The sequence below is a fragment of the Physeter macrocephalus genome, chromosome 1 (genome assembly GCF_002837175.3).
Source record: "Physeter macrocephalus isolate SW-GA chromosome 1, ASM283717v5, whole genome shotgun sequence".
NCBI lineage: Eukaryota > Metazoa > Chordata > Mammalia > Artiodactyla > Physeteridae > Physeter > Physeter macrocephalus.
This window is the reverse complement of record NC_041214.2, coordinates 144,823,529-144,833,456: the sequence shown is the minus strand read 5'-3', so window position 1 is coordinate 144,833,456 and position 9,928 is coordinate 144,823,529. Positions and strand designations below refer to the sequence as shown.

At 35.6% G+C, this 9,928-nt stretch overlaps 1 pseudogene; it reads left to right on the top strand.

The window, feature by feature from the left end:
- Positions 1 to 711: 711 nt before the first annotated feature.
- On the top strand, positions 712 to 974 carry LOC114487478 (ubiquitin-like; annotated as a pseudogene).
- Positions 975 to 9,928: the final 8,954 nt, after the last annotated feature.

Below are 9,928 nucleotides of genomic sequence, written 5' to 3'. Positions count from 1 at the left end.
TTGTAATAACAAAGATCATTTTATATCAGTACATTAGATTCTTGTCTGCTTGTGGGTCCTATGATTTTACTTACTTCCATTTTAATGTGACTGAGAGACTAAAATATGACATTTACAGCAGATTGAGACTAATTAAATCAAAAGCAGAATTAAAAGGTCTTTTTGCTTTTGGGTGTTAAGAAGGAACATGAATTTGAAAAAAGCAAATTATGTTAAATAGTTGAAAATTGTCCTAACTAATCATCCCAAAGTATTCATTCAGTTCTTACTTTGTTGTCTGCAAATTCATTCTCTTGAATAACAAGGCACTAGCACTTCTGAAACATGAAGCCAAGGATAGCTAGTATGCTAGGAAAAAGTGTGCTTCTGAAAAGAATACAATTTCCCTTGTAGATTTTTGTTTACCTGTTTATTTTAAAATATTGTGTATATGTACAAGAAAGCAGGATCTCTCAAGAGCTGTCTGCCCCTTTGTCTAGTTCTTGTTCGATGTTACTCAGTAGTTTTGGACTGATTTTGAGAGAAATTGTATTTTTATAATTGCCACCTATAACTGGCAAAATCACATAAATATCAGTATTTTTACGTCTAATAATTTACTCCATCTCTCTCTTCTTTCCTTCCTTCTTTCCTCTTTCCTTTTTTCCTTCTTTCTCTTTCTTTTCTTCTTTCCTTTTCCCTTTCTTTCTTTCCCTGTGTCTGTGGGATGGTATGCAGATCTTTGTGAAGACCCTGACCTGCAAGACCATCTCCTAATGCAAAGGATAGAGGTGGAACCCAGTGACACTGAGAATGTGAAGGCCAAGATCCAGGATAAAGAGGGCATCCCCCCAAACAGCAGAGGCTCCTCTTTGCAGGCAAACAGATGGAAGATGGTCACACTCTTTCTGATTACAACATCCAGAAAGAGTCGACCCTGCACCTGGTCCTCTGTCTGAGGGGTGGCTGTTAATTATTCAGTCTTGTATTCATAATGCCCAATGATGGCATCACTCTGCAATCTAGCCATTTGTCCCAATTTAAGATTAGAAATTATCAGTTTCAGTAATAGCTGAACCTGTTCAAAATGTTAATGTTTTTCTTCCTTCCTTCCTTCCTTCCTTCTTCCTTCCTTCTTTCCATCCTTCCTTCTTTTCTTCCTTCCATTTTTTTTCTTCCTTTCCTTATTTCCAAGGCTGTCTGAAAAGCAAAATATAGGCAAGCAAACAAATATTTTGTGATATCATCACAAGTCATGAAAAAGACTAATATCATTGTAAATCACTATAAATAACAAATCAAACATGTCACTATACAGTTGTGTTACAGCAAAAGCAATACAACATTTCTTATTTTTATGGGTTTTCCATGTCTTTGGAAATAAAACTACAACAGAAAATAAGGAAGAAACATTCTTAAATGACATATATTTAATTCTTAAATGACATATATATATAAAATAATGATTTTATAGCATCACAAAATTCATCTTCCTCAAATAAAGATTGAAAGTAAATGTAGTCTGCATTTTAGTCCATGTCATTTGCAGTGAATTAAATTATTTCCACACATGATAAATGCTTGAATAATTTGTAACAGAAAAATTACCTGATTTTTTACCCTTTATAACTTTACATGGCACCTACATATAATAATTTAAATAGTACGTTTTTGGAAGCTAGTCTAACAGGAACATTTCTGATTCTTCCTTTTATAAGAATACTTAACAGTCCATATCCTTAATAGTTTTATTCTGCTTTTACTTTTTATTGTTCTTTATAACATCACAAATAATAGTCTCAATGTAGTGTAATTTATGTGAAAAAATTATAGAGTGAAACATGCACGTCCCTTGGAGTGTGAAAATGAACTTTTCTCCCCCTTAGGGATCATTGTAATATTCAGCTTTAATAGTCTCTCCTCAGAGTAAAGAAAACCTTTTTGTTTCTTACTATAAAGGAAAGAATGTGTCTATGTCAAGATTTCTTTAATAACCGGGACCTGCTTCTTGCTGTCTTTATATGTACCAGGGTCAAGGGTTCATGAGGTTTAATCATAGCATGGCACATTCTCTCCTGGGGACCAAAATCATGAAAAGCTATCCTGAGAGGAAAATCTACTCTATGTTTAAAGCAAGTTTGAAAATATCTTGTCTTTTTCCAATTAATCTGGGCTAACATGGAAATTCATATTGATTTTATTTGATTTACATGTACTCCAAGGAAGAATATCATATTTCAGTTTATTTTCCTTTTGAAAACTCATGTGTACTTTCCAAAATATACCTATTATCCAAAGAAACTACTGAAAAATTTGGAGAATCAGGGATTAAAATTGAGACAAAATTAATGCAAGTTAAAGTAATAAAAAATGAAATAGTATTAAAATTATTTGCTAATTGAATATTAAATTTCTCTCAAACTTCCCCATATAGTATATGAATTAACTTCAATTAAATCTTTCAAACTTGTAAGAGTTACCTATGTTCTAAAAACTCATTTGATGGTCTTGGTCCACATAGAAAAGTGCAAGAGACAATGGCAGTGGCAGCCACACCTAGAACAAGGGAGAGTCAGCTAACAGTTGAAGCATCGCCTAAGATGCTAATCCATGAAGACATTTTCTACCTAATATAGCTGACTAGAGAAAGTTTTAAATATTTTTGCTTGGAAATTCCAAATATATAGCTCCGGGTGTGTTAGTGCTAGTTTACGTGCCCAACGTGCAATGAGGCCAAACAAACTGAAACATCGGAGTTTGGAGCAGAGAAATGTTCCCTGCAGGGCCATGCAAGGAGATGGGTGACTATGCTCTAAGAAACCTCGAGCTCCCTGAAGGGTTTCAGCAAGGGACGGGGGTTGCAGGGTATGTGATCAGCTCATGAACAATTCTCTGACTGGCTGATGGTGAAGTAACAGGGCGGTGTCACAGGGGTTAATATTCTCAGTCCTTAGGCTCCAGGAGGCCTGAGGCTGTGTGTTCATGGTCATCAAGTAGTTAACATCTTCCATTTGGTGGGGGGCTTTCACATCTGTAAAACAACTGAGGAAATGTGCATCAAATACTGTTATATAGGTACTTCAGAGAGGAACTAACTGAGAGGATATGGGAGAAGGACCTATCCCTGGAAGGCCTCATAGGGTACTGCTTGGTTACAGGTGTGCATGTTCTAAAGGCCCCCAAACCTGGAGAGATGGGATGGCTTTTTTGAAATCATGTGAGATTAACTTAATAGGAACCCTAAATTTTACTGCTAATATACTCAGTTTAAGACCCTGGTAATCCCCATACAATTTTGGGAGGAGATTAACAATAGGGCAGTAAGAATGCAGACATGGTCAGTGTAAAGTTGGATGGGGTTCCCAGACAGAACTTCTTCCTGTTTACTCCAATTTTAGGCTCTGTTCTTAAACAAGACCACGAGTTGATAGGGAAAAACATTTTCCTCCCTTTGTCTTTAAAGAGATTGAGGGTGTCAAACGATTTTGATTATGAGAACCAGTGGATTTCAATAACACATTTAATAGCCATACATCCCTACCACTCACCCACACTCCTTCATTATATGGAGTTCCCTTAACTTGCCCATACCTGGATTCTTCCTGCTCATGTGGCCCTCACCAGATTTCAGCTTTTTGTGAAAATTTATAGACAGAACACTGTGCTGGGCTACTCTTGGCAATCCTTCAAGCTAAACAAATTTCTAAAATGTTTGTAAATCTTATTTTTCTGTTATTTCAGATTCTCTGTTGTGAAGTGATAACTTTATACTATATTATATACCACATATACTATATTTTAATATGTACTATATGATATATAAAACAATAATAATTGCTGCCATTTATTGAATATATGCATATAGATATATGCAGGCATATATTAATATATGCCACATACTTTTAAAGATATGTAGGTATACTTTCATTAATCCTCAGAGCAACTGTATAAAGAAACTCTTGTCTGGAGGCAGTGATTCATTCATAACGGATGTTTACAGCCATAATAGATGCTGTGAAGGACTTATTTCTCCAACTACTGGGAATGCTGCCCAGCAGAAAATCTCTCAGCTGTCAGCTTTCTCAAGAAATTGTCCTCTAGTAAAGAACACTATCTTGTCCAAGACCACTTCCCACCTTGGACCCAGACCCAGTGCAATGAGTGGGTTGATGCAGTAGCATAATGGCCCAGACTTCCTCTTTGCACCAAATGTAACAACTCCAAAGGGCCATTCCAACTTCCGAGCTCCCTGTGGGGTTGGCTGAACCTTTTGTTCCTCCTTCTGCCCAGTCTTGCTTCCTTTCCTCCCACCTTTGGTAGCGATCCAGAGAGCATATCCCAATAAATTTCCAGCAAGCTAATCTTCAAGTCAACTTGGTCACTGAAACAGTGAGCATACAATTTGTTGTCCAATCTAAGACTTTTTGCAAGTGAAAGAGTGTACTAATCAGATGGAATGCAGGTACAACAGGCATAGACTAAAATCGGCCAGGTGAACTGAGACTTACAGTCACTCTAAGTTTGATATAAAATAACTGTGAGTTCAATACAATCTGACTAGTTGTGGAATGTTAGGCTGATGATTAACCTCACTAAATCTCACTCTCCTCATGTGTAAAACTGAGATAATCCCTGTTTCAGTGGTGAATGGAAGATGTGATTAAGATAATGTATATAAAATATTGGTATAATGCATGGGACTTAATACACGGTAGCTCTTATGATCATTATATCCAGTTTACAGATGAAAATGTGAAAATCAGAGAGACTACGTAAATCCAAATGTTACCCACCTCATTAAGTGGAACAGCCAGAATTCAAATTCACTTTTCTGACTCGTTTTACCATCCTAATAACCAAGTTGCTAACCTATTTTTTTTTTTTTTTTTTTTTTTTTGTGGTATGCGGGCCTCCCTCTGCCGTGGCCTCTCCCGTTGCGGAGGACAGGCTCCGGACGCGCAGGCTCAGCGGCCATGGCTCACGGGCCCAGCCGCTCCGCGGCATGTGGGATCCTCCCAGACCGGGGCGCGAACCCGGTTCCCCTGCATCGGCAGGCGGACGCGCAACCGCTGCGCCACCAGGGAAGCCCTAACCTATTTTTTAATATACTTTTCTGGTCATTTTAAGAATTCATCCTTTAAAACCTCATAAATTACTTCTTAGTGATCTGATGTATTAAGTACTCTTTTGATTGCAAGTTACAAAAACAAAACAAAAACAAAAACAAAAAACCTCAAACAAATAGTCAAAACAGGAATGTGTTCACTCATGTAACAGAAAAGTTCAGGGGAGTTTTGCGTTCAAGCCGGCCTGATTCCATATCCTTGAAAAGTAATATGAGAATTTTACATTTCTCATTTCGTATCTGGGCTGCTTTTTTTAGTCCTGGTTTGTTTTCAGTCACACTTATCTGCAAGTTTGGAAAGATGGCTATTAGCAGCTTCAGGCCAGTGTAGCATGTAATTCCTGAGCTGGGAGAAGCAAAACCTTCTCCTAATCCCTTACAAGACTGTTTTGGTCCTATTTGGCATCTATGCCCTTCAGAATTTTATACTTTTCCTTCTCTCTTTAAACCTACAATACTTCCCCTTCCTTTCTCAGCTAATTGCCTGATTTTTCATTTCGCTGAGAAAATTAAAGCAATCAAAAGAGAAAATTTCCTGATGCTTCCACACCAGATATGTCAGCATATTGCATTTGAAATCACAGATTTTGCTTTCCTTTTTTTGAGAGTGGTTGGTCTGTTCATGTTCCTACCAAAGACCAAACCACATCCCATCCTCTTACTAGAGAACTTTTCCTGAAAATTATACTTTCTGGCTTCTTACCCATGATTTCTGGCTTCTCCCTCTACTGAATCATCCCCATCAGCATTTGTTTTACAGAACGTACTATGATTCAAATATCTCTTTTAATTCAATAAATGAAAGAAAATTGATGCTTAAATTTAGCCTTAATGAATGGTTCAGAATGTAAAAGTACCTTTTATACTGAGTTTGATTCTATTTAAATACTGTCTTCAAAATATAACTCTCCAAACATGCATTTCATTGCTTCTTTTTTTTTTTCTGCTTTTCTCCCTCTAAATAAATGTACCTGCTACTGTCCTATTTTCTATTCCCTCAGATCCTCATTTTTCACTAATTGAGAGTAAACAGTAATGCTAATTAAACAATTGGGTGAAAACCAACTCCTGTGATTGTGCTAGCTACTTAATAGGTAACACCTCCTGCTCAGGTTACTGAGATTCAACCTACTTTAAAACTACTGACCCCAAAAGAAGCTTAAGGAATAATTATTAAGGAGATGATTTTAGGTAATGCTTGTGAGTATGTGAAACAATGTGTCTAGGCAAGGTTTTAGGACCTTATTTTTACCAGATATGAGACATATTCAGTGTAAAGAAGTGATGGGTAGTTAGTCAGAGGTGGCTGCTTTGAAAAGTGAATTGAATATGGAAATTTTCTCTTGAGTACCCATAATCATTGAATATAATAATGATGAATCTGGAGGATAAGTTCACATGGTGCAATTTAACCTAAAATTTATAATTTCTGAAGATGGAGAAGGTATCAGTGAAGAAATGGTTGGTTTTCAAAGAGAAGAAGCTTATATCCCATACCTATATTACTAAAACATGAGATCATACTTTAGACTTTGTGAAGTTCATTCATGTTGGTTATCTCATTCAAGACTGACATAATTTTGTGAAGAGACACTTGCTATATGTTCGAAAGGTATCGAAACTAAGGCCAAGTGAAATGAAGCAACTTTCCTAAGGTCATCCAATAAAGAAGCCAAGCCTAGCCTATGGGTAAGGAAAATGGTCACTGGGCTGTAGATGTATGGCTCATCATTACAGCACACTATGATTAATCTAACTGTGATTATCAATGAAACTGAACATTAAGCCTGTCTCCCTTCAGGGTCTCAGGCAAGAAACTTTGGTGTTTAAAATTTTTTGTAAATTGCAAAATTTTACTGATATGTACAGTATTATTATGGGTAAAAATACAGAAGCAGAAGAGTATAGTCCTATGCACAAGAGGCAAATTATGTTTGCATTAATGAATAGAATTTGAGCATGAGAGTCATTCACCATATGTCATTTAGCAGCTGTTATGCATGAGGAAGTGTGCTCTGGTGTGGGGATCCGATGCGGAATAAAACAGATACAACTATTGCCTACATGGGGCCTACGGTTTAATGTTTATTAAATGAATGATGTCTATTTATGCAGCTATTACTGACATAAATGGAATCAATATTTTCCCTCTGATTATTAGTAGTCATCATGATAATGCTTGTGGTAGCAAGGATGCTATATATCGTGGGTACAGTGGCAGAGAATTTCTATTTTGGGATAGTCATAGCATAATGAGTCATTCACTAATTCCTATAATAAAGTTTCAAAATTCTATCATATTGTTTGATCAAGGAGAAAGAGAAATTTCCATATTTTTCTTAGAAGATAACAATTCCCAAAGTTGACCCTAGTTTAATATGGTGAGATATCAAATTTGATGCTGGTTAAGGAAAAATAATGAAACAGACACCCATCTGTACAGATTACTTCCTTCTTATTATAAATATTGAAGCGTATTTCCTAAGATGCCAAGTTTAAGACTGAGTCTTGATTATAAATTAGACTTAAATCATGTATATATACATATACATACATATATATGTGAAATCTTATTTTTATCTTATAATTAGTACTTATTTGCAAGTGCTAATGAAATACTTTCATTTCATAATAAATTCTACCATAATATGAAAGAGAAGTGATATCAGTGAAAATAGTAAAGTAAGGGCGTTTGAAAATGATTTCCTCCATAAAAGCAATGAAAAAACTGGCAAAAATCATCTGAACCAAATTTTACAGAGTGGTAGAAATTAATCAGATTCTTTTAGGAGTCTAGATAGGGTTTATTAAAAAAAATTTGAAAGGAAATTTTAAAAGGCTTTATTTTGGTAAAAGCGGTGAGTTTTTAAATGTTTTAACTTGCTTTATTCTCATTCTCCTGTCTATAGTACCATGATAGCCCTAAAGACAAATAGCCTTCAATCACTAAACACTAATGGTCTGGCAGCCACAAGTCTCGTTCCCAGAGAATTATCATTATTTGACCGGGTGGGTAACTCACTGGAAGACCCCACTTACTTCTGTCTTTCTGTGACTTAACTTAGGCCTTGCCGAGTGCGAAAAGCCTTTTCCACAGGACACTTGTTGAAAATATTTAGAGGTAATTTTTAAATTTCATGGTAGCCTGAGGTGGCAGATAACAGCAACAACAAAAATAGGCAAACCATGAAGTTTAAAAGAAAAAGCTGTTGGGATTGACATATATACACTACTGATACTATGTACAAAATAGATAACTAATGAAAACCTACTGTATAGCACAGGGAACTATACTCAGTGCTCTGTAGTGACCTAAATAAGAAAGAAATACAAAAAAGAAGGGATACATGTAAACGTATAGCTGATTCACTTTGTTGTACAGTATAAACTAACACAATATTTTAAAGCAGCTATACTCCAATTAAAAAAAAAGAAAAAGCTTTTGAATGAGATGTCCACTGGGGTTTTGAGAAATTCTGACAAGTTACTGGGAATAAAATAAAATAAAATAAATAAAAGTTCACACACAGGTGTATGGTGGTGTACATTCCAAGCACAGTACCTATGTTCAAGAAAGATATGAGAAGGCTAAGCTGTCACCTCTGGCTGACCTGGAGGCTCTGGGAAAGCTGGAAGTGAAGGCTAAGCAGTTTCCAACTGCCAGTCTGGTAATAGATGTGTGACTCAAAATGCACACAAAGCCTCTCAGCAAAAACTGGCAGAATGATTGGATCCAAGCACTTAATGAAATCTCTGTCCAATCATTCACTAACCACTAAGCTCACTGAACAGAGATGTCAGTGTCCAAACATGACAAAGAATATATTCTTGGCAGAATTGGTTCAGAAAAGATACTAAACAACAACAACAAACTGCAAAACCAATAGACCCTAAGGAGAGGGAAGAACTTAATTTTCAGAATTGTGAAATTTTATTGTTTAAAACACTTTAACATTTTATTTTTTAAATGCAACGAACATGCACAAGACATACAAAGAAAAAAGAAAGTATGGCCCATAAATAAGGGAAATAAAGCAATGAGTAAAACTGTCCATGAGATAACTTAGATTTTGCTTATTAGAAAAAGATTTCAAATTAGCCATCCTAAAAATGTTTAAAGAACTGAAATAACCATGTCCAAAAGAACTAAAAGAAAATATGAGAATAATATCTCACTAAGTGGAGACTATCAATATGCATAGAAATTATTAAAAAGAAACAAATAAAATGATGGAATTAAAAAATATAATAACTTAATAAAAATTTTCCTAGAGGAGCTTAACAGTGAATTTGGACAGGAAGAAAATAATGAATCAGCCAACTTGAAGATAGGTCAATGAGATTATCCAGTCTAAGGAATAGAAAGAAAGAAAGAATGAAGAAAAACAAAGCCTCAGAGACTTGTGGGATACCATCAAGAATATGAGGATATGCAAAACATGAGTGCCAAAAAGAGAGGGGAGAGAGAGAGAGAAAGAGAAGGGTATAAAGTATATTTGAATAAATAATGGTTGAAAACACATAATTTGCTGAAAAACATTACCTACACATCCAAGAAGCTCAATGAATTCCAAGTCAGAAAAACTCAAAGAGATCCACAGTTAGATAAATAACAGTTAAACTGTCTGAAGTCAAAGGCAAAGAGATACTCTTGCAAGCAACACGAGGGAAATGACTCATGATGTAGAAGAGAGTGGATAAGGTTTTTCATTGATTTCTCATTAAACATTATGAAAGCTAGAAGGCTCTGAGTGACGTATTCAAAGTTGTGAAAGAAAATGATGAATAACCATCAACAAAATAAAAAGGCAACCTATCAAATGG